Raw genomic sequence first — 26441 nt, forward strand, 5'->3', positions numbered from 1 at the left:
GACTTTCCAGCTGCTGCCCTCAAGGCTGCTTGAGGGGAGCTCAGAGAGCTGTGCTGTACAGAAGTCCCTAAAATGTCCCCTTCAAGACGGTGCTGTTGGAAGAACACGGATTGGAATTCGGCCTGGAGAGCAAGTAAGCATTCTTCCACCGCTTGCTATGGGACAGATCTGTGCTACGAGCGGGGTCTGCTTTAAAACGCACTGAGCCAGCCATGTGGGTAGGGACTTGAGACTAGGCATGAAAAATGGGGAAGTGCGGAACCGTACGAGAAACTCCCTGATTCAAAGCTGCAGAGCGCATTGGCACTGAACCCACTGCAACAGCTCCCTTGGCCTTTTACGTAATTCTCCTTTCCAGGCACCATCATCAAGATTAACCAAGACAGCACGGCAAGGAGGAACTAGAGAAAGCAGGCAAAAATCCCACCCTGTTTCAAAATCCTCAAGGCCAACAGCATTAGCAACGAGAATAATAAGTCAAAAAGTAAAGGAAGGCAGCAAGCTTTAAGCTGGAGTGAGTCTTTCAAACAAAAAGCAGCCTGAGTTTTAAGAAAATGAGAACATTTTCAAAACACAGAGCACCATCCACCACCACCCCTCTGATCTGGTCCAATATTCCTAGGAAACTGAGGGACAGAAGTAGATTTTCCCAACAGAGAAGGACCTGCTGTCCTTGCAGAGGGAGGCCTGTGCCCAGGGCCAGCCTCAAACTCACGGAATCACTGTTTGTTTCCCTGACAAGAAAAATGACTATTACAATGGACCGAAACTCAAATGCCCATAAAAAGTCAGATACCCCAAGAGCTGATAACTGATACAGGCAGCGTCCTCAGGGCAGCGAGATGCTTTTCACTAACAAACATTTCGGATGCTACAGATGCCTCTGGTCTGTGGACCACCCTCAGAGCCCCAGGCCCAGGGGTGGATTTCACACAATCTATGGATGCTATCCTCCTGGGCGACTGACACCCGGGCACAACTGAGAACGTACCTCACTACCGGCTTCTTCAACTTGAAAGCACAAGACAACAGCTAAGACCAAGGGCTCATCCATGTTGTGGGCTTTTGAAATGCCAAAGACAAAATTAAGAGGATACTTTAACGAAGTATTGAAAGAATGGATGTGAGGACCAGCCCTCCCACCCAACCAAGGACCCCGCTACCGACCTCTGTTCTAGGAAGAAGGCATCTGCAAATTCTTGTTCCACTCACTTTACTGACCGGAAGTCACGTGGTCAAGGAAACACTAGAATGTCCATGCTGGTTCCTGACATTATCAGCTGATTCCCATGTGAATGTTTCCATAAACTGAGGGTTTTTTCCTTCCAGTCCCAAAAAAGGGCTTTAAAACCATCTTTGATGTTAAGAACTCTCAGTGTTCCTTACAATCCACGACTCCCTAAACCAGAAATGTTCAACACTGAACTGCCGGGACCCCCTTTCCACAGCATGTGACTAGACTACTGTCCTGGGTATTGGATCGTGTGAATCTGGGGAATGTAAACACAGCTTAAGATTTACCTAATGAGAACCTACTGTACAGCACAGGGAACTCTACTCAGTGCTCTGTGGGGACCTAAATGGGAAGGAAATCTAAAAAAGAATGGATATATGTATAACGGATTCACTTTGCTGTACGGCAGAAACTAACACAATATTGTAAAGCAACTCTACTCCAATAAAAATTTTTTAAAAAAGATTTACCTAAGCCAAACAATTGAGACAGATTTTATTTTTTTAAACTCCAGCAGTCAAAATTCATGCATTTACACTACTACGTACGCCGATAAGCAGAGATAAGCAAGAGTGGCCCGTTTTACAAAATCTGCTGAATAGATTAGTCAAAACTCGAGTATGGGCATTTCCCAATTGCCAGTTAGTTATATTCCAAAATGGAACCTGTAAAGTGGTGGTTTCAGTGGTTGCTGAAAGCCCCAAATCCTGTTTTCCACACAGATTACTAGTGTCTTAAATCACAGTTAGGCTTCAAGGACTGCCTATAAAAGTCTGAAGCCAGAACACGCAAGAGGACTGTATTTTGGTGGAATCCCAAAGACCCGTGGGACTCCTTAAGCCCAATGGGGATGAGTCATGGGGGAGGAGGGCTGGGTATTGCTCTTAAGACAAGAAATGTCGCTGTGCCTCTGGTTTATGGCTCCATCACCAAACATTTCAAGCAGTCCTCGGCACATACCAGGCACACAGTATTTGTGGCAGGCTGAACGAATGAATGAGTAACTGCACCCGCGAGTCTGACAGGGTGAGGGTCTGGCATGATCCCACAAGAAGAATACCTCAAAGCAGAGCCAAGGAAAGAAAAGAGGAGAGAAAGCCAAGGGTTGCCGTCAACTCACACGTTCTTATAATGGAAACGGCTTAAAGACTATGACTTTTAAACTGAAAAAGTCTCTCTCCCCTCACTGGAGCCCCAGTAGGCCTCCACAGGGGACACAATGTCAAGTTTTTTGGGTATTTCCCCAGAAATGTTCTAGGCATAATGGAGCACCAATATGGATACAAACCCCTCCCCTTTAAACAAAACAGAAGCATCTCGTACGCACGACTCTGCACCATGCTTTATCCATCACCCGCAAGGGGCACAGTCATCACCCCCCTGCCCTCCAGACACTTGCTCCTTTAGGATTCCTGGCCCCAGGCTCCCGGTTTGCCCTTCCTCTCTGACTGCTCTATGGTCTGCAGACAATGGAGAGCTGCAGGGCTCAGTCCTTAGAAATATGCTCTTCTCCACCTACATTCAGTCTGTGAAGAGCTCAACCGTCCTGGGATGCTACGCTACCCTGGGATGCTTTTCCCTCCACACCCACGGGCCTCCCTGTGTCCCCTTCAGGCTTTGTTCAAATGCAACCTCTTTCCCTGAAGCCTTCCCTGAGCACTGCACTCTCTCAGGAATGCCAACCCGCCCTTCCTGTCTCCTCTCGCCTGCTGTGTTTTGTCCGTAACACTAAACAGACCTCGAATACCCTTTATTAATTTGTTTATTTTCTAGAGTATAACTTGCAGGACAGCAAGAATTTTTAATTGCTTGTTCCCATTTCTGTCTTGGGTTCCCAGAATAATGCCTGGCACTCGGTAAATCTTTGTTGAATGAATTAATGAATAAGCAACACGTTTTGAATACTATTTCTTAACAGTTTTCTTATTAGGTGGAGAAGATGATCTCCATGTATTTAACATTTAACACTGCCTCGTTCCCCCACCCCAGGGATGGTAAGCATTTATGCAATCGGTCCCCTCTGGATGGACCTTTAGGGTGTCTTATTCTTTCGCTACTTAGAAAGAATATAAACTTCCTTCTATGTGGACACATTTGCAGATAAAAAGGAAGATTAGAATGAAAAGAGTTGAGCTTTTTCTTTCGGTACAAATATCTCAAAAGGTAACACGAATAAGCAGAGGCTCACTCAAGTGTTTGAACCCACTTGTTGGGCAAACGAGCAATGTTTTTGCTCGGCCAAGACGGCAGCTCAGATGTGGGTCAAGTGACAGCCCACAGAGAATTATTACAATAAAATTATAGGGCTGATCAGAGAGAAAAATTGCAGGGAAGATGACTCACGCTAGGCTTTGAGAGAGGAAAACAGGACTGAAACAACAAGAGACCCTCAACAGTTGTTTTCTGGTGAAAGCACACAGCATGTTCCTAGCAGAGCCAGTCCATGTGGCAGTGCGGCGTAGCCCGTCCGCAGGTCCAGAGGCAGACGGCACGTGTATGTCCTTGGGAAGATGGTAACACAGCCCAGAACTTCCAGTAAAGAGGGGACTGATGATGACGAAACCCTTTCCTCTTCAGCCCTGTTCTCCTTCCCATCTTACATCTCAGTAACTCCTGATATGTCGTTTCCCCTTGTTTTCCTTTTCAAACATTCTCGGGGAAAACAAGTCACTCATAACCAAGCACTGCAATAGAACAAATCTAGTGCCACATACATTTAAGAGCAGAGGGTGGTGCCTCTGAACTGCTGACCGCCTTTGTCAAGAGAAAGTGCCGAAGCCACCAGCTGTGTCTCCGCCAACTCGGGGTCCCTAAGGAGGCTCTGCAGAGCACCACGGGGACACCCCCCATCGGAGGGTGCCTCTGCAGGTGTCTCCTCGCTGAGTTACTGCTGGACCTCTGCTGCACGTGACTGTGGGATCGTCTTACTTTCAACCTCGAGGTCCATCTGACACACAGGATGGTCTTTGTTCTTCCTTAGAAAGGATTTACCCTCCCTTCCCTGCACTGAGGTGGATTCAGCTGAGCATCCCTGACTCCCTTCCTCCCGTGGTTAGTTATCCCCCAGCTTCGCTCTTCCGTATTCAGGGAAACACTGGGAGGGCGAGTATCATCCCTGCACCACGCTCCACAAATGTTACAAACGAGCACAACCCAACCTAACGTGTCTTCAGGGATCAAAGCCGCAAAGGCGGCTCAGTAATGGGATTGTTTTGCCTTTTGAGGCAAGTCAAGGGTCCTGTCCACGATCCCTGGCTGCAATTCCTACTTCCCGGCTGGGCGTCATGAGGTGCTAATAATACTATCTAGTAATCGACAATGTTTCAAAGGTGTCAAACCAGAGATGCCCCCAAAAGAAATATGCTTTAAATCAAGGAGAGAGTAGCAAGGCCAAATAAACTAGGTCAGTAGATTTATTCCTGAGTTGAAAAAGTTGGACGTGTTACCGAGTCACAGAGTATTAATCAAGGAGAGACAATCAAGCTGCTTGCCTCCTAAAAGAGAGGACGGATCCAGGTCAGGGTGGTTAAGCACTTCCCTGGGAGTTAAATTCTGCTGGTTAGAAAATGCCCAGGTATAATAATATGTTTTCCATCAGAATACTGTTTTGTTATTAAGTTGACTGCCCGTCAAATAAGAAAAGATAAGTAATAAAGTGTTCTTCCACTTAAAATATCTTCCAGGAATTTAAACCCGATGTTTCCATGATCAAAATGCTATTTAAAAAAAAATATCTAAAAACTGGTAATGTGAAATCCGATTAATAATAAAATAGGTCAAAACACTTTAAACTAGCTCCTCCCCGACTATGTTACACAGGATGATGTTCTTCTTGACGTATATTATTGGGGGGAACAAAATTAGAAAATGCTGCACTAAATAACTTTGATTTTATTTCTCTTCCACGTAACATCACCCATGCACCCCTCCCCCACCCCAGGGTAAAAAAAGTATAAAGCTGGAACTTCCACTCCAGACTTACAGACAGGGGGTAACACCTGTCCAAGAAAGGTATTGCAGGCTTAGAGATAACAGAAGATTAGACTAGACTATAAGCTCCATGTAGGCAGAGATTTTCTGGGTTTGTTTTTTTGTTTGTTTGCTATATTTTTTGTTTGTGCTGTTCACTGCTAAGTTGAAAAGTGTCTGGCAAATAATAGGTACTCAAGAAATGTTCCATGAATGAATGTAGGTGACGAACACAGCTGGCACTCAAAATGTTACTGGGATTAACTTAGTCATAAAATATTGAAATACTGGCAACTCTTCTCACATTAGCCATAAAAAACCCTTAATCATTATATACAATATTAACAGTTAAAAAATTAACTTGTAGCAAGAATGCAATTAAACAATCAAACAGGGGACCTCAGGAGGTTGTTTACAAGTAAAAGAGTTATCTTTGTAGAGCAGAAACATACTCCTTTCAATGCCAAACAGATGTTTATAGTTACAGTATAATAAAATAATCAATGTATATCTCTAGATATAAATGGTGATCGAGATGAAAGAAGGTATCGGTCATGCAAAGTATACTCAACAGACTACCTTTCGGAGACTGTGTACATTTTGTCGTTTTGCACTCTACTTAGCTTCAAAAGTCATCAACCCTCTCATCACACAGTTTCCCTAGAGTTCAAAGCCTTCCGAGCACACACCTATTCCTTTAGTTTTCGACCCGCGCCTAATTTCAGTGATCTGAACACATGAATAACTAAAATTGCTCTTAAAAGTCATCCCAACTGGGGCCAAATCTTAAACAATGAAACATAACAAAGGAAAGCGACAGATACAAAATAACAGGCAAGTTTTCTATTTGACTACATGCATCGTAAATCACGTTATATTTCAATATTGAAAGATAAGTAATAGTAAGGACCTAGCATCAAAAACATCATAGGTTTAGCAAACAGGGACATACAAAATGAGTAATTCCCATTAAAATCGTTGATAAGGACAGACAGAGATACCATACGCATCATACAAGGGCCACAAATGTCATGAAAGCAGTGGTTTCCATACTTTGATTTCGCAAACCGGAAACTGACATTATTGAACATGAAACGGTGTCAGATGTAGCTGCCGAACCAAACGTCATCTGTAATGGTTTCCGAATACAAGCTGCTCAGAAGTGGGTCCCTTCAAGTTCTCCCGTTCCCTCCTCATCCTCCTCTGATTCGGGGCTACCACGCCTCCTCCTTGTGAATTCTCCTTTTTTATTCCTCAAACTATATAAATTGGGCTTTTGTCAACTGAAACAATAAACCAGCACTCCAAATCGGAAAAGGATTAATACTATAAAACTGATATAAATAAATTATGTATAATCTTGCTGCAAAATAGAACGTAATTTTTCTGTTTGAATTTTTAAAATATATCCAGCTTTTAAAAATTTTAATACCTGTTGGTAGAAGCTTGATAACCTAACATTTGGAAGAAGGATTGTCCAAGATCATGTCCTTACTACTTTTTTAAATTTTAAAACCTTTTGTTAAAAAAAAATTTTTTTAAGTATGCATGCATCTTTAGAATGCCCCCCAAATATTTAAATACATATTTGAAATGTGCTTTATATGAAATACGTATATACATATATATGTGTGTGTACACACACGCAACACACACACATATTGCCCTAAAAATGTTAACTCACTTAATTCTCACAACAAACCTATGATGTGGGTACCATTATTTCCAATTAAGGAACGTGAAGCACAGAGAGGTTAACTTTCCTCTGGTCATGCAGATAGAAACTGGCTGGGCTCTATATTATATATACCATATATATGTAGAGTGTGTATATATATATAGTATATATACTCTACATATATACAGTGTATATATACTATATATAATATATATATAACTATACTATAGAGTTAATATTATATATTATGATTATATATAGTATACTATATTATACTGTTAGCAGCTGTTTTCCTACTATCCTTAGCAGATATTAACAAAAAAAGTTTTGGCCATTTCCACTGGTCATTTGCAGGAAACAGAGCAGTTCACCAAACACCTCGGGGATTCTACCTTGCTAATAACACATAATCTCACCTCTCTTGTTGACATCACGCTCTCTTGGCCAAGCAATAATGTCACTTTCTTCGATCTCAACCACTCAGAAAGTTAAAGCCACCTTCCTCTAGCCAAATGGAAGATCCCAGGGGAATATCACATACCCAGGAAAGAAGGAGCCCAATGCCAAGGCCTGGATCACCCGCCTCTCATTTAGCCAGGGAGCAGGAGGCCAGTACTGACAGCCCCAAATTATCCCAAGAAAGGAGTGAGGAGCAGTTCTCCAAAGCCACCGGGAGGAGGCGTCGGTCAAACAGAAAGATGCCCACCATGAACGTCGACGGTGTGAGATCAACCGTCCAGCTTTTTTCACTTCTTTACCTTTAAATCATTCATTGTAGGAAACCCAGTTTTAACCCAGATATGCCACATTTCATTTCATTCCATGCACAGTGATACACAAACATGAGAGCAGCCAAGCAACAGAAGTCCCCCCATTCTGTGCCCTTTCCTACATTTGCTCCTTGCTGGGCCCAAGAAGGCCTGACGGCCCTGGGGCCACCTGCTCTGAGCGGTCAGCAGAAGGCCCAGTCAACCACAGCCACGGGGAGTGTATCCGAGAGGGGCACCATGGCCTAGGAAAGCTTTCACATGGACCAGCAGTGTCCTGGGGACTGGCATTCTGAAACCAACTCTGCAAAGTATTAGGAACATTAATAACAATCCTCACAGTGACACAGTGAGGTCAACTGCACCACGATTCCCATGTTGGATCTGCACTTTGCACTTCACATGCACCCAGCGAGGCTAGTATTACCAGCCACACTTCATAGGCGAAGAAACTGAGATGAAGAGACATTAAGGAACTTGCCTATGACTGCACTGTGAGTAAAAAGTGACTGAGCTGGGATCACGATATAACATATAAAGGTAATTTACTGCGTATCACAATTCTGAGCTAAAACCTCCACACTGATTATAACACCTAATTAGAATCGTAACACATATATGCAAAATACAAGTGATTATTATATATTCTTACATATGTAAGAGATAAGATAAATATATGAAATAAAGATTGACAAATATCTTCTCAGAACTTAAAGACGTGAGGAGAATAGTTTTAGAAGGCACACAGGCCTCCTAACTCTTCTGCTATTACAGAACACCCAAACTGATATTTACTTTACCATGCAATCCTCCCTTTATCAGACGTCTGGATTAAAATCATTGCACTGTCCTCGGTACATCCTCCAAGAAGACACCTTGTATAGGAGAAAGAGTCAGTGCACATTTAATGCTTACGAGGACTGTAATGATGCTGGTATTTCTACTGAAACGGTTTTCCACCTCATCCTCTTTCCAGTAAGAGATAAAGAACGCCAAGAAACAAGACTGCTCTGTCAGGTAATCCATTTCACTAGAAAGCCATAAAAACAATTATCTCCATCATTACAGACTCTTTAAAAGGAGTTTCAGAACATCAAAGTTGCTGATCCGGGCCTGAGACAGAAACCTGACTGCCCACGCTCAGGAATAATGGCTTCAAATTGAGTCCTGGCTGTCATTAGACCTCCTAAAGTCAGAGAAGCCAAAGACAGACAGATCCCAAGAGGTGGGGCACCTGTGCATCTTGCTGCGAACTAGCCTGTGGGTCGTGCACTGAAGCAGGTCACGAGGAAGGATGATGGCCGGTGGGGGGGGGGGGGCGGGGGGGGTACAGGCGTCCAACATCCTCAGTTATTAGAGAATATCTAAGTTGCTATCATCTTTACCACTCAATCAACTCCCCTTTATCAACCAACACGTTCAACTCATCTCGCAGATGACAAAGGCTCATCCAAGAACAAGTCACCATTGACACTGAGAAGAAAGGAACGTAAGTGAAAACAAATTTAACAACGGTGAGAAACCATTCCATTTCACCTGGAGGTACATAAACGCTTCCTGAGTACCTGGAGGTAGATAAAGAGAAACCGCAGATCTCTACCCTCATGAAGTCTAGACAGAATACTCAGATTTAGAGAAAATTTTCCTTTTTTTATAAAGAAGTAGAAAAAAGGCAGTCACGAAAACTTTCTTTTAGATAAGAAATTCTTCCAAACCAAGTTATAAATGATTGTGCCAATAGGACAACAGGACTACCCATCCTTCTATGTCAGAGTCATTATCTGCGGCGGTCCGAGTGGACGTTTATCATTCCTTCTTCTTCAATTAGGATGCACACCTAATCAAAACCTCTCTTATCTACTTCACGTTTAACTAAAGAGCTCAGAAAACCAACCACGCTTTGATTTTTCCCAGCACTGAATACAAAGAGCGAAAGTGAGAGGTGTGCAAATTATCTTCCAAATTGCAAGAAAATGGAATATTCATTGGTAAGGAAGGGGAAAAAAACCTGTTTACCTTTGACTGTGCTAAAAATGGAAGGGAAAGAAGCGGGCAGGCCAGATGGCATGTCTGGGTAGATATTGATGATGCATAAGTGTTAATTCCTGGGGAGGGGAAAAATGACTATACTCTAACGAGCGTAAAGAATTGCAAGTCCAAACTAACTGAAAATGACTGGAACCCAACTGTCACTCTGGGAGGCATGGCTGAACTCACCACTGATCAGAGCAGGAAGGTCTTGATCTGGTGCACACACCAATTCTCTCACATCCCAGAAAGATCCTTCAGGCCACACAAGTGACCTCTTCTCATCAGGGAGTCTCACTTGTTAAGGTTATATTTACAACTCGACATTCAATCATTTTTCACAAAATCATATCCACTAAATGAAAGTTAAAAGTGGATTGAGGGGCTTCCCTGGTGGCGCAGCGGTTGAGAGTCCGCCTGCCGATGCAGGGGACACAGGTTCGTGCCCCGGTCCAGGAAGATCCCACATGCCACGGAGCGGCTGGGCCCGTGAGCCATGGCCGCTGAGCCTACGCGTCCGGAGCCTGTGCTCCGCAACGGGAAAGGCCACAACAGTGAGAGGCCCGCGTACCGTAAAAAAAAAAAAAAAAAAAAAAAAAAAGTGGATTGAGAATTCTCCTTCATAAGGTCACACCACATTTTAAATGACTCCTTCATTTACTACTTACTGAGCACCTACAACGTGTCCAGCACTGTTCTCAGAGCTGGGGTCCACAGTGAACAAAACAGATTAAGTCCTGTCCCCATGAAGCTGATAATCTGGTTGGGGAACGCACACAATAAACATAAATAAGTAAAATATGTAGTGCCATGAAGAAACAGCAGCAGGGAAGGGGAACGGTGCTGGGCGGGGTGAGAGGTGGTGGGTGCGTGTGTGCAGAGCAAGCTTTGTAAACCTGCTGGGGAGGATGTCCAGGCTGAGGGGCAGCAAGGACAGTCGTCCCTTGGTGTCTTGGGGAGGTTGGTTCTTGGACCCCTTCGGATACCAAAATCCACGGTAGCAAGTCCACGATGCTCAAGTCCCATAGGTAAAATGGCGTAGTATTTGCTTACCCCCTGCACACCCTTCCATATACTCTAAAACAGCAGTCCCCAACCTTTTTCACACCAGGGACCGGTTCTGTGGAAGACAATTTTTCCACGGACCGCGGTGGGGGGTGGTTTTGGGATGATTCAAGTGCATTCCATTTACTGTTCACTTTATTTCTATTACGAATACATTATAATATATAATGAAATAACGGTACAACTCACCATAATGCTTACAGGAGGCGGAGCTCAGGCAATAATGTGACTGATGGGGAGCGGCTATAAATACAGATGCAGCTTTGCTCGCTCACTCGCCCGCCACTTACCTCCTGCTGTGCTGCCTAGTTCCTAACTGGCCTGCTACCGAGGCCCGGGGTGTTGGCGACCCCTGCTTTAAATCATCTCTAGATTACTCACAATACCCAATACAATGCAAACGCTATGTAAGTAGTTGTAAATACAATGCAAATGCTATGTAAATAACTGATGGGGGCAAATTCAAGTTTTGCTATTTGGAACTTTCTGGAACATTCTAAAAAAGTATTTTTCAATCCATGGTCGGTTGAATCCACAGATGCAGAATGGGAGGATACAGGGCAGCCGGCTGCACCATGTCCTGAGGTGGGAAACACAACCTTGTTCAAGGCCTGGGGAGGAAGCCACGAACCATGGTTAAAGCATCGGTTTTCACACATAAGAACTACACCGTGGGCTCCTGGAGGTGTCAGCAGACAGGAGGCTCCAGCATGTGCTACATGAACACAGCAAGCTGCAGAAGGACAGGTACGGGACACCGTTTAAAGCTGCGTAAACGTGAAAAACACCACCACAAATAATTTAGTGATGCAATAAAGAGTGAGGGGCAAAGGAATAAAGAAATTTTATGGTTACGATGAACACCAAATCAGAAGAATGGCCGATTCTAGGAGGGAGGGAGGTACAACTGTGGAGGAGAACTTGGGGAGATAAGCAATTTGGGGTAACATTTTATTTCTTAAACTGGATGTGGGATACATAGGTGGTCATTATATTACCTTTCAACCTTTCGTGTATCAGAAATACTTCGCACTATTTTTTAAGAGGAATCTTCAACCCTATCTCAGCATCCTCTGGTCTCTTAGTTAACCATCCGTGGGTCATCCTGACATGGACCTCTGCATAATGGACAGGGCGGCACCAGTATTTCTGTTCCGCTGTGATTAAGAATACTGTACCACCGGTGGAATCATTTCTGGTACGAGGAAAAAGGGAACAAATTAATGGAATGAAAAAGCTGTCATCACTTTTCTAGCACTCTGAAACTACACATTAGAACCGTTTAGGGTCTACGGAAAAGGCTGCATAAAAGAAAAAAATGGCAAATCTATGTTTAGTCCTTTAAACTGAGCTGCCTGTCACCATTTTAGACACAGCCCCTTATCTACATAGGAGGGAGGTATTTTTAGCAATGTCACCTTTGCTTCTCAATATACTTCTTTAAAAAAATAAAATGCCATGGATAAAAGGACATCATATATCATATACACATGTGTATTTCGCAGCTCACCGGCGTGTGGAAAAGCAGCCGTGTGTCCAGGGTTTTTCCCTGAGGGATCCCTGGGGGCACTGGCGCCCCTACTTCCTGCAGTCTGCTCCATCCTAAGGACCACAGGAAAGTGAGCAAGGAGAAGCAGCAGGTGCTCCCTGGGGAAATGGGTCCCACGCTCTAAGCCCCTCGCCGTGAGACCACCAACATCATAGCAGCTGAACCAAAGGTGTTTCAGGCACAGAGAGGGCCTGGGTGCCCGGGAGCCCTGGGCACTGCTCCTTCCAAAACACGTTTCCAGGTGTGATGTCACACTTGCAGAGGAGGGGTACAATCGAGAAGGAAGGACTTAATAAAATGTTAAACATCCCCAAATGACAGTGTCTGAAGTAGCCCTCTACACCCATCGACACCGTGACCTCGTCCTGCTTCAGAGCATTCATCCTGATCTGAAATCATATTTATTTGTTTATTGCTGGTCCCCCAGCTTAAAATACAGGGTCCAGGAGAGCCGAGGCTTGGTTAAGTCCTGTTCTTTGCTATAACCCTAGCAACGAGCAAGGTGCCAGGTACCTAAGAAGCATTCTGTCAGTATTTGTGGAATAAACAGATAGATGGCTAATGAAAAAAGGAAGAAAACTTTACAAAGGTTCAAGGTGTCACATCATCAGTCTTTCCAGTTTAGAACTGGATTTTGGTATATGTTAGTGACTCTTTTAAAATTAATTATTGCTATTGGCAAATGAATAATAGCATTTGGAAATGCTGGAAAAAAATCATAATTTCAACGAAGTCTCTCGCTTATGGCCAAGCAGCAGGTAAGAAACACTGGCAGTAAGCTTTGGGGGAAAGCTGCGTTAAAAGATGGGTTGGTTTGGGGGCTTCCCTGGTGGCACAGTGGTTGAGAGTCCGCCTGCCGATGCAGGGAAACGGGTTCGTGCCCCAGTCCGGGAAGATCCCACATGCCGCGGAGCGGCTGCGCCCGTGAGCCATGGCCGCTGAGCCTGCGCGTCCGCAGCCTGTGCTCCGCAACGGGAGAGGCCACAATGGTGAGAGGCCCGCGTACCGCAAAAACAAAAACAAAAACAAAAACAAAAACAAAAAAAGATGGGTTGGTTTGTTTTGTTTTGCTTATTTTGTTAGGCTGGGAGACACTGGAACTGGATTCATTTGGAAAACAGAATTCGGACAGAAGCTGGTCTGAATGGAGAAGATGTAGATCCATCCTGGGGGCCAGTAGAACAGTCACTGAGGTAGGGAGGGTGGGGGGACGTCCTTCATCTGACCAGCAACACAAGCTCTTCAGGACTAAAATGGCAAGGTCAAGGGCGTTTACAATTCTAGCCAGGAGAAGGGCGAAGGCAGGGAGATCACCAACTTGCAATCCAACCCTTAAATAGGAGCATTTAGAAATAACAGGTATGACGATAAACCGATAAAGCTGATAACTGTTTCAGAGGGACATTCTGCCGGAAACTGAGTAGAAAAAGAGATTATGAAATTTAGTTTCCTAATATTTGTATGTTACATCCTTTACCTTTCACATACATTGTCCTAATGTTAAAACACTCTGAGAGGTGACTCCAAGATGTGTGTCTGAAGGTGACTGGAGAAGGTGCAGTGAGAGGGAGAAAGGCAATGTCTGATGGGGTTTTGATAATTCATCTGACTTACTGGCTCTCTACCGAGACAGGGCCATGCTCTCAGGAAAGCTTCTGAAGACTCTTAGGCTGCAATGCAACTGGAGCTCCAAAGACTGGAAGCTCCCTCTTGAATTTGTCTTTGGGTCCTAAGAAATCGATGCAATTTAACGGTTTTGTTTTGTAGCCCCTATATGAAAGTTAAGAACTTCATAATATCTTGAAAATATCTGTAAGATCCAAAGTACTTGGTATGATTTTGATCAGCAGAATCACATTTACTCATAGATGCATCTCTTCTTCACTGATTTCACTCCATTTTTCTATTATCAATCATAAGGAAAGAAAACTAACCCCAACTGAAGATGTATTAGAGAGCCACACATTTTCACTTAAGATACTCATTTCATACTCCCAACCTTTATGCTAAATAATTACTATCATCCCTATTTAACAGGTAAGAAAACTAACCTTTAATCCTACTTCCTTAACCTTTTAAATTTTACATAATTTCCTGGGGCCACAAAAGTGGTAAGTGGGGACTTCCCTGGTGGCGCATGGTTAAGAATCCGCCTGCCAGTGCAGGGGACACGGGTTCAATCCCTGGTCCGGGAAGATCCCACATGCAACGGAGCAACTAAGCCTGTGCACCACAACTACTGAGCCTGTGCTTTAGAGCCCGCGAGCCACAACTACTGAGCCCGCAAGCTGCAACTACTGAAGCATGCGCACCTAGAGCCCGTGCTCCGCAACAAGAGAAGCCACCACCGTGAGAAGCCTGTGCACCACAACAAGGAGTAGCCCCCACTCGCCACAACTAGACAGAGCCCGCACCCAGCAATGAAGACCCAATGCAGCCAAAAATAAATAAGTAAATAAATAAAAACAAAAATAAATTTTTTAAAAAAAAGTGGTAAGGGATGGACCAGCCATAGCAAAACCCAGGCAAGGCTCTTTCCTCTATGCTAAGCGTTCTCTCGACCATTAGTACCATTTATTTGCAGTGTATTATCTTTCCAGATGTTTACCAGACACTAGCCAGTAAGCTGGAAAGTCACTGAGATGATTCCTTAAGACAGCGATCTCAGAATGCGGTCCAGGGACCACTGCATCAAAACCCACTGAACTTGCTGGACATACAGGTGCCTGGACCCAACTCCAGATCTACTGAGTGAGAACTGTGGATGGGTCCTCGGACACTGCTTTTTAACAAATTCCCCAGGTGACGCTGTTTCACATGAAAATTTGAAAACCGCTTGTGGCTAATTCTCTGAAAACTTCAACTACTACTATTCGCAGTTTCACATTTGACAAAATTTTGTGTTCTCATTGAGGGTCATCTTTTGGATGATGGAGCTTGTGGTGGAATGTTACAAAATTCCATATTCCCCTTGAGAATTTATCTTTAGAGCCTCACAATTAACGTGGGTCCCTAGGAACTTGCAAAGCAGGTAAACACTATGAGCTGAAATGGTAGAACATTTAGGACATGCCTACTTGGACTCCACACTGCTCTAGATGTCTCCCAACACAGACGTTTCCTTTCAACCTTGAGGCTGCACCAGCACCACCATCTCATTGCCCAGAGAAATGGAGTGACCTGTCCAAAGTTACACATCTGAAGGCTGACAAGACGTTTCAATGTATCTCTCCTAACTCGCTGTATTTCCTTTGTTCTACAACACGGCTCCTCCCCATGAATGACTGCTACCCAGGGTTTAAGAATGAAGGGGAGAAACTTTCCAAATGTCCTGAGTAGACAAATCAGTCAAGCTCCATTTTTCCAACTTTATACGCATTCCACTAAGAGTATTCCTCTTAAACTCAAGTCAATAAAAGTCAAAATCTGATAGCACAAAAGAATGGTATCAAGTAGGGGGAAAAAACCCAGGAATTCTCTGTAAGGATATTACCAAAACCTCTCTATATCTCTGTGATGTAATTCTCCACATGAAAACTGCATAAAAGCCGGCCACTCCCAAGCCCGTGCTGGAGCTCAGAGTCCACAACGGCGGGGGCTAGGAGAATTCCAGGTACCATGCCCCACAGCGTCACCTTCGGTTCATAAAACTGTCTTCCTCAACTGCATGAACGTGGGGAAAACAAGACTGGATTTCAGGTAAATCTAAGGTCCATCCAAACCATGTGCTTTTCAAGAACGTGATAGAGCAGCTCATGCGCCTGGAGAATCTGCATGGAATCTGTGAGGTGAGCCTGACCTCTGCTAACCCCCTGCCGCAGAGGAGAAGGGGAGGCTTTGGAACTCAGAACAAGGCCAAAGGAAACTTAGTATTTTCTATCTCTGGGCCAGCGCCCCCATAACTCCTAGTATATCCCAGCCTCTGAAGCGTCTTGACTCTGAGTTCAGGCTGGTTTGGGTTCAGGCTGCGGTGTCTGCTGCCCCTTGGGACGTGCAGGAGGCACGTGGGAAACGGTGGGCACCAGCCCCCCATGAAGAGCCTCTACACAACAGTTCGAATTAAGAAATTGGGAAATAGATGGCTAAAGGCTGGTTGTTTCAGTTAAGACTAAATATTTACGCACAACATTGAGATGTACACAATCATCGTCAGGGACTTCACTTTTGCTTGAATGTCCTGTTTTGCCACAGCTCTCTGATGGCTGTGCTGCAGGACAATGATGAAAAGTGAAGGCAGTACATAGCGGGAGGGGGACGGACTGGATGACAAGGCTTCCCATCGTCATCGTCAAGGTAATGATGCTTTACCAGTATTGCACAGGACCCATGAAAATATTTATCTCCCATTAAAAATAATAATGCAGATAAAGATTGGTATAGATGAAAAAGCTCCCCAGAACATACTGTTGCATAAAAAAGAAAAAGGTTACACATTAGTATTAAAGTCAGAAGTCTCCTCATGCCAAATATGTAACTGTCTACAAATCTGTACTTGTGTCGAACAAAGCTATTGCTATTAACTAGGTACTTGTGATGTGCCAGGTACTATGCCCAGTGCTGTGCATGTATTATATATGTAATCCTCATGTCCTTGAGGTTTAGGCACTGCAGCCATTTTGTAAGTGATTAGACTCAAGAAGTCAAGAGAGGGCTTCCCTGGTGGCACAGTGGTTGAGAGTCCGCCTGCCGATGCAGGGGACACAGCTTCGTGCCCCGGTCCGCGAAGATCCCACATGCCGCGGAGCTGCTGGGCCCGTGAGCCATGGCTGCTGAGCCTGCGCGTCCGGAGCCTGTGCTCTGCAGCAGGAGAGGCCACAGCAATGAGAGGCCCGCGCACCAAAACAAACAAACAAACAAAAGAAGTCAAGAGACTTGACCCATGACACAAAGCAATCACATAGGAAGACTGGGAGCCCAACCCAGGTCTGTCTGATTCCAAGACCCACTACAGTCTATTACACACTCAAAGAGGCAGCTTTGGGAGGATTTTTGCCAACATATCTTCAGTAGCTATCTCTAGACAACAAGATTTCTTCTTCTTGTCTTTCGATATTAGAAAATATTTTACAGCGAGTATGGATTATTCTTAACACCTGAAATAACAAAGATGTTTTAATTGGAAGGATAAATAAGAATGAAAATCATTCTATCTTCTGAACATCTCCTTTTCCACCCTAAACGGTCCAAAAGTAATATTTAATCTTCAACTAAATATGATCACAAAAATATATGTAGTGAATTGCCAAAACATCCATCGAGAGGAGTTAGTGCTACAGTCAATTTCTGAAACTTTCTGGATTACTCCATTAACAAAAGACCATCTGTCTCCAGACTCCTGTTCTTCCAATACACCCTACATTTATCAACAAGCATCTTCTTTCCGACTCCACTACTTACAATGGCTCCCCAGTACCTAGCAAAGTCCAAAATATCCCTTAGCTTCATATCCACGATCAAGCCCCATGCTCCTTAGACTCATCTCCTAGTACTCCCCAGGATAAAGGCCACATTCCAGTTAAATGTAGGCCTCTTGACTTCTGGAGTGTTCTATCTGGAATGTCTGCTCAATGACTAGTCAAAGTCCAACCATCTTCCAGGGGCCAAATTGGAAAAGCCAAAACAGAAAATGAAGACGACTCAATCGATTTTTCCTACAAAGGGATACGCATAAGAAACATAGTTACCAATACATAGAAGGGGCCATGTGAATAAGCACCGAACATTATAAAACATTTTTTAAGTTTGCATAGCCAAGTGACAAACCATATTTCATAAAATTCATGACACCGTTAATTGTAAGAAATAACAAGATATGTAGCACTCTGCGAATGAAGAGGTAACGCAAATGTTGGCATTTTAATTTTCTATTTAGAGAACTCTTTGAGATTTATTTAGATATTCTGTGCATGCACAAAGAAAAGACAAACAAAACAAACTGGCCAAGATATTCAAAGTAATTCTTTACAAGGTCAGAATCCAACTCTTTTGAATTGCATGCCGACTCAGTTACCGTGCTCTATGTTTTTACACAATACCATCTATATTTCTTCATGGGTGATGCACTATTTCTTATGAGTGCTCCATTACTGTCTCCAAGATTTTCTTCCAACCAACTGACACCCAATCTCCAATTTTTGATGCGTGTGCCCCACCAACGAATTCTGTTGCCAGCTTTCTCTCTGCCATATGGCTGAGAGCAACTGTAAGACATTTCCCAATTTCATTTGTACAGAGATGTACAAATGTGAAAAAAAATAGGTTTGTTTTAGAAAGGATGAAATGTGGGGCTTGACTAAAACACACAAAGTCACTGTTGGAGAATGTAAACACTACATATAAAATGACGAAAGAAGAGAGATCTACAAGAGAAAATAGTTTTTCTCTTTTTAGTTCAACGTCAAGATCAATATCACGGCCCAGCCCCAATTCAGCTTTTGTCACTCCCCAATCTGATCCCTTTCCTCCTCTTCTGAGTATTTCCCCTCTACTAATGTCTTCCGTGACACCAATTAGAGCTGGCAGGAAGGGAAGCAGCCCGCCTGCACATCTTCTCTCAAAGATCCCATTCTTTCTTCTCAGGGAACCTGTGGTATTCTCTTCTCGGATCAGACAAAACCTCTAGAATCTGTCTAATCTGAGCTATGGACAGAGCAGCAAACTTGTTATGAAGACGATGGTGCCATTAAAAATAACAACTGCATACGTGAGTCCGATAATTCTCATTTTTAAATAAGTGGCCATGCTTTTTAAGCCTTTTCAAATATTTTTTGTAGTGAAGCGTAAGTCACACACGGCCTCATTTTTAAATTCAATCCCATAAATATTTACTCAATACCCTAAGTGGTGAGACCCATACTGGTCTGGGCATCAAACTCCAAGGGAAATAACTTCCTCCAAACAACAAGCACTCGCTCAATGTAAGTGGAGAGAAAAACAAGCACACAAGGCAGAGTAAACATCACACCTGTTTTCTAGATTTAATAGAAACCTTTCTGCTTTCTCTTTCTTTTTTTTAAGTTTATAAGGAAGGGTTAAAAGAACAGTGTATCAAAATGTCAACCACCTAAACATTAAGTTGCCAGCTTTTTCTCTGTGCTGCAAATTACCAAAGAATTAGGGGTTTGGTGCTAATAGAAGCTTACAACTCTAAAGTGTACAATTTAACCAATCACTGTAAAGTCTAAAAATGCAGTACCGAAGACATTTCAACCAAGCAAGCTGCAGTTCTGGTACCTAATTTCAACTTCTCTATTTGTGCCATTCCTCCCTTTTTCTTTTTCCTTCCCTTTGCTTTGGAAATGTGTTTTGGGACAGTGACATGGTTAAGTGAGAAGTGCCCAGAGGTCCCACATACATAATACACTCATGTGAAAAAAGGACAGTCATGCAACCAAGGAGGGGGAGAGAAGACCTCGGGCTGCGGCCGTTCTCGGGTCTTCTTCATGCTCACGTCACATTCAATTCTGGACTCAAAACACGAAATTTGCTTTACAGCTTCCGAATTTCAGACTTCCTTTTGCAACTGACTCATCACTAATTGGGGTGCAACTTGTCTGTGATCATCTCTGCACTAGAATTCTCACTTCGGAGAATTCTAAAATGCTAAATTATAAAATAATTTGCAAATAAAGCAAAAACTTAAACAGAAATCAATTACCCCAAATCACTGCAGATACCTTCTACACTTGTGAAACCTCTCGCTTCCCACCCCCATTTTTTCTAATTGCCAACTGCAAACACATCACTTAAAAATAAATCGGAAAGAACACTGCCTACCCAGAAGAGACTGTATCTTGACAGACAACACGTACTTTTGAAAGACAACACCAATAACCTAAACCGAGAATTTAGCAAGATATTTGGGTACAAAGGAGAGTAAGAAATATACTGATGCTTTACATCAATATAGACTCGTTACTTAAATACAATTTTTAAGTAGCCCTTTAAACAATATTTTCCTCAGTAAGAAGAATATTCAATGATTTCTACTAATGCACACACAAAAAAACCTCTTCTTCCCTGATCTATGAAATACACTTTCCCATGCAGGCTTGCATCCACATTTAATTCTCCAAACAATAACTTACGGCGCAGTCCAACTTGAGAAAGGAGAGTCTCATTCATTTACCAGGCAAAGTTAAAGCCAGCAAGATGCTTCAGATGGTCTGGTTTTGCCTGCCCCACCCTTGTTTCCTTGGAGCCACCGTGATGTCACAACACCAGGCAGGGTAGTGACTTCACCGCTCCAGCCCCTGCTTCTGAGCACACAAATTCTCTGAAGCCCAGGCAAATCAAATGACAGCAGAGCCCTCCAGGAGTGCCTGATGAATTCCCAAGAAACTAGCAGCTACGGAGCCTTTCGAAAGAGAGAGATGTTGCAGTGGGACCATCAAAGATCTCTCCAAATGAAGTCGTGCCAAAGAGAAATCTGAGTCATGGTTTTCAAGAGTAAGTCTATATTCCATAATAAAGCTGACATTTAGAGGAAGACTGTGGTTGGATACTTGGAAGAGGCGGGGGAGGAAAGATGACCAGGGTACTCGAGGACTTAAGAAATCTCTCTCCATTACAGTCAAATTCTCGTGGAAAAGAAACATGTATTTATTTTTCAGTCTACTCTTGGAGTTCTATTTTACTGGAGAGGACTTGAATTCTAATTCGTGAATTTTAGGGCTTTTAAAAAAAATCACTAACTTAAAAGATGAATATGTTTTACAATATGGAAGAGAATACACTGGACAGCATATGCCTGTCATAATCCAACAAACGGTAAATCCAGAAAGGATTCACAAAGTACTGACAATATCACATCTCCTGGGACATGAAGGGCTGCCCCTCTTCTACCTGAGTGGCCTCTGGATGCATCTGACCAACGGATGTTTCAAGACCAATGTCTAGATAAAATAGCACCTGATCAAGTAAAAAAAATCCCAGATCTATTTGAACACAATTCAAAGTTGGCCCAAGTCCAAGCACTGTGCAAGAAATGACACAAACTACTTTTAACCTAAGTTGCATTCGTGCAGAGGAAATGACTTAAAAATTAAATGTAGGGCTTCCCTGGTGGCGCAGTGGTTGAGAGTTCGCCTGCCGATGCAGGGGACACGGGTTCGTGCCCCAGTCCGGGAAGATCCCACATGCCGCGGAGGGGCTGGGCCCGAGAGCCATGGCCGCTGAGCCTGAGCGTACGGAGCCTGTGCTCCACGACGGGAGAGGCCACAACAGTGAGAGGCCCGCGTACCGCAAAAAAAGAAAAAAAAAAATTAAATGTAAACAGTTCCCTGTGACAGACCTTTGACCTCTATCTTCACAATCCTTCACCTCAAAGGGGTTTACAAATTAAATTAAGTGGCTTCTCTTCTGCTTCTTGATAAATCATTCACAAAACATGTTCTGTGTTGCCAAAATTATCTGCCTAAAGTGTATTAGCTCCATAAACTGTATGCAGTAACTGTTGCATCTGGTATTTTGCTTTTCTAAACCACCAGAAAGTCATAATGCAAATGAGACTATTTACTATTCAGCTATTTTATTTTCATCAATGCCTCCTGAAGTTAATAAATTAAAGTCAGCCTTCTCAATGCAGAATTTATTTCCTCTCACAAGGACTTTGTTACTCCAATTAAAATTTTATAAGTCTGCTACCAAAATTAACATGCATTTTTTTAAAACACTGTTTGAGCCACGATACAAATCACCTCCCATTCCCCAGAGTTCACTCAAGCTTTGATGTGCCCTTTTTTCTTAATAGGGCTTTTCTGCTTAATTTTCTGTAATTGGTACTGCGTTCAGGGCTCCCAGATCATAAATGGATGACCATAAATTATCGTTTTTGTTTCCTTGAGACATTAAAAATCAGTGTAAAACTCAAACAGAACGTTTTCAGCACTGGATTTGTTGACTCTACTGCTAGGAAAGTTAATGCTACCAGGAGAAACTCCAACGCACACCTGGCCGCCCCAGAGAGCCTAAAATGGGCCCAAAAAAAGAGGACGGGCAGGATATCTGCAAAAGCAATTCCACAAGCCTAATGTAAAAAATCTGAAACCCCAACTTAAACACGTAATGCAAGCGCCGCATCAGCAGGAGTGACTGACCCTCTCAGGATTTCTCAGGCCGGCCTCCACGCGTAATTAAAACCACATGTTCTCTTTATCTTTCTATTTGTTCTGCAACAATCTCTCCCTAACTTTAACCCTAGGCTGGAACTGGAGAAGAAACCCCTAGACAACTTTGTATCCGGAAATCTGAAAACCGAAAAGGAGAGAACGCTCCGGCGGCAAAGGACCACAGTGTCAATTTACTAGGTAACCACACCCACCGCATTGCAGAAGCCGTGAACTTGGCGGTTGCAGGGGGGGGGGGTTGGAGAGGGGACGGAAAAGGGGGAAGGAAAGGAGGGCGAGAGACGAGGGGAGACCCCAGAAAGCCGGCCCCCGCGGCAAGGAGCCGGGAAGCACCCGCCAGGAACTGGCTGAGACCCCCGACTCCCGCGATTCCGAGCCCCGGCCCCCACCCCCCGGGCTCCCCGCCCCCAGCCGCCGCAGAGCCGCCCGCGCACACGCCTCCCGAGGCAGCGAAGCCTCGTGGGCGCCAGGTGAGCAGCGCCGCCCCTGGCCCCTCGGCCCCGCAGGTGCCCCAGCACCGAACCAACCCTTTGAGACGCTGCCCCCTCCTCCCCGGCCGCCCGGCTGCAGCCCCCGCCGCCGTCCCGGGGCCACCGCCCCACTTCGGGGAAGCGGACAAGTTACATAAAAGCGGCCAGCCGCTCCCGAGCGGGGATGCTTTGTGCGAGCACACCTTACCGGCCCCGCGCCGCGCCCGGCCGCGCCGAGCCTGCAGCCGCCGCGCCCAGGCCCCTCTGCCGGCCGGCCCCCGCCCCGGGCGGCGCCGCAATGTCGCCCCCGCGCCCCTCCCCCACCCTACCCCGAGGGGTAACTCAAAACATGGCGCCCGGGACGGTGGGGGGTGGGGGGCGAGGAAACTGACAGAGCCGGGGCGTGGGGAGCCAGCCGCCCCTCTCGGCCATAACTCGGAGGGAGGACCCCAGGCCGGAGGCCAGGGCTCAGGCTGCGCGCCGGCCCCGCGATGCTGCCGCGCGGCCGGCGGAGCGGAGACGTCCCCGGGCGCGACACGCGGCGCTCGGGCTCGGCCCGGCGGGGGTCCCCGCGGGGGTCCAGGCGGGGCGGGCGCCGGGCTCCCGCGGTTCGGGCGGACGAGCGGCGCCGGAGCCACGCGTCCCCCGGGCCGCCCCGCGCCCGCCCACGGCCCGCCCTGCGCACCTCGCGACCCCAAGCCCCCCTCGGATCCCCTAGCTCCGCAGGCAGAAAAGTTACCTGGCCTGGGCCGGGGACCCGGGCGCGCCGCGGCGTAGGGACCGGGCTCGGGCGCGCGTCCTCTGGGCGCTGCGCGGAGGCTCGGGCGTGGGGAGGAAGCCGCAGACTCGGGCCGCTCGCCGCGCTCCCCGCCCCCTTTTGCAGGAGCCACGGAGGCTCCGCGGGCTGCGGCGGGGCACACGCCCAGGGACGGCACCCGGCCAGGCTCGGCCGCGGGGGAGGGGGCGCCGCGGGACTTCAGGACCGTCGCGCCGCGGCTGCCTTCTTCATCGTGGCGCAGGGTCGCGCTCGGGGACGACGCCTCCAGACCGTTGCCTATCGCGTTAGCCTTTGGATTTCCACTGCGATTTCTGCCCGGCTCTCTATCCCTCCCAGGCACCCCCGGGAGAGTGGGGGGAGGGTTTTCTGACCTTCAGGTGAGTTATTTATTGGCTTAGGGACTGCAGGGGTTTTTTCCCCCCCTTTTTGAAAGAAAGAAAGAAATCAAATTGGCGGCGTTTTGCACAGGGTGGGTGCCCCAGAAATACTAAATTAATGGAGAAGATCTGAATCGAAGGTTGAGGGAGGAGGTTTCCTGTCTTTGGGCAGCCCCCGCCTCCTCACTGTCTCCCCCTTCCCCACCCTAAACCTGCAGTTACAGGTGGTCTCCTGGGCTTCCCAGCCTAAAGAGAAGTCATTATTGATAACGCTTTCCACTGAAATGGAGGGCGGGGTAGTGCACAACGACTTGCGGGCAAAAGAAATTATTCCTGGTCTCTCACAGCATCTAAGCTCTAACCAAGTAACCAAGGCACATTTATTAAAATGTTAAGGGCCTCTCCATTTACTCCTAGTCACCCTTCCAGGAGCTCCCGACTCATTTAGGGAGGGAAAAAAATGAATTTACAGAAGTATTGCATTTGCAATCCAGTGCCAAAGATGTGGTGCAGAGTTAAATGGCTGTGGCAGAGCTTCTGGACCTGCTCTGTCGGTGAGGCCCCGGGAGGTGGGAAGACTTGGCCTGCGTTTCCAGGACAGGGAAGATGGCAATGGGGCGGGGGGTGGGGGGGCTTATAGCACAAGGAACTCTATTCAATATCCTTTAATAAACCATAAAATGGAAATGAAAAAAAAGAAAGGGGAGGGGGCATTGTTCACATTTTTCAGGTTGTATAAGAGAGAAGTTTGGAAAATTGTGGTTCCTATGTTTCTGTGGAGTTTATGGATCTGTATTCTGTAGATAGGCAGCTTTGAAAAATTTTTGAGGAAGAAAATGTGACTTAAGTCATGTTATAGGAAAACTATTCTGATAACACTAAAAAGACTAGAAAGGATGGGCAAATACCAGAAGCTGACAGGAGGTGACTATGGCATTGTTCCAAGTAACAGAGATAACGCAGACCTAAACTGTCTTTCAAGTGACAGATAAAGGGTCAGTTCAAATACTGGATGCATTTGTGGATGATGACCTGTGTTAATTTCCTATCGGGGGCCATAAGTGTTAAGACATATATATATATATATATATATGTATCACATCTGTACATATATGCTGGTGTGTGTTGCATATAAGATCTGTGAATAAAGGATTTATTTTCCTTTTTTGATATGCACACTAAAGCACTTTCCTTTTTTTATTTATGTAGGTTGTTTATTATAAAGCATCCATTGTTTTTATTAATTGCATAATGTTAGGAAGAAAATGCAAGGAATACTAGGATTAGGGACAGAAGTAAACCTGTAATACCAAAAAGCTAAGCCTGATATCACATAAATCCAAAGTCATTCTCAAAATTGTTTTCATATCAATTTATAATTCTCTTTTACATGAAGCAATATGTTTCTCTTTTATTTTTTAAATTTATCTTTTTTTTCCATTTTTTTAAACATCTTTATTGGAGTATAATTGCTTTACAATGTTGTGTGAGTTTCTGCTGTATAACAAAGTGAATCAGCTATATGTGTACATATATCCCCATATCCCCTCCCTCTTGCATCTCCCTCCCACCCTCCCTATCCCACCCCTCTAGGTGGTCACAAAGCACTGAGCTGATCTCCCCGTAAAGCACTTTCCTTTAAAAGTGGAGTTGAACAAATTGTATTGTTTACAATATACACCACATTGGCATTATCATTCAAGACAGAGATGGTTTCATATTCTCATTCATTTTATTGGTGTATTTTTTTTAATTGAAAGCAAACTGTTTTCTCCCTGACTCATGAATCTTAATCTTTCTAGCGATGGAAAATTTCAGCAATAGTGTATGAATGTCTATTTTCTTGGGAGAAAATGTTCAAATACTAAATATTATTTTTTTTAAGTTAGAAGTACCTAGGTATTTATCCGAATACTGCATAAATTCAAAATTTGGAGTAAAAACCATACTGCTTCACAGTTTAACAGTAAATGTGTGAAGCAGTTACTACGAAACCCTTTGGGTTTGACCAAGGCTCTCCGTTATTCTTTTTTTTGTTGTTTTTCCTAGCACACATATGGAGAAAAAGAAATGCCAAATGAAAATTCACGAGCAGCACAAAGCTCGCTCATCAGTAACTTGCCTGCATCTCTGTAATAAACTCTCTTCCTTCTACCTTGTGAATATCGTGCCAAAGCCGCTGCTAGTCATCTGTCTCCCCACAGTGCCTCACTGGGTACATTACAAGCAAGCATTGAACACTTTTGCTAAATGAATGAATGGACGTTGAATAATGAACTAAGTTGTCACTTGACTTTGAGGGTTCTGTTTCCTCACATATAAAATAAAGGACTATTTCCAAAATTCCTTATGTTTCAAAAATACTAGGGTTCCATAAAATAAAAAGACGTTAACACATA

The 26441-nt window shown here is 44.7% G+C and overlaps 1 protein-coding gene across 1 annotated transcript in view; it reads right to left on the minus strand.

Moving 5' to 3' along the window:
• The window catches only part of EPB41L3 (erythrocyte membrane protein band 4.1 like 3), a 133095-nt gene extending 109353 nt beyond the window's left edge, over positions 1 to 23742 (minus strand). Inside the window, exon 1 of the mRNA XM_065890311.1 lies at positions 23627 to 23742. The gene's annotated coding sequence lies outside the window, so the exon portion shown is untranslated. The remainder of the gene's footprint in view (positions 1 to 23626) is intronic.
• Positions 23743 to 26441: the final 2699 nt, after the last annotated feature.

The sequence above is a fragment of the Phocoena phocoena genome, chromosome 13, assembly GCF_963924675.1.
Source record: "Phocoena phocoena chromosome 13, mPhoPho1.1, whole genome shotgun sequence".
In the NCBI taxonomy this organism is placed as follows: Eukaryota; Metazoa; Chordata; class Mammalia; order Artiodactyla; family Phocoenidae; genus Phocoena; species Phocoena phocoena.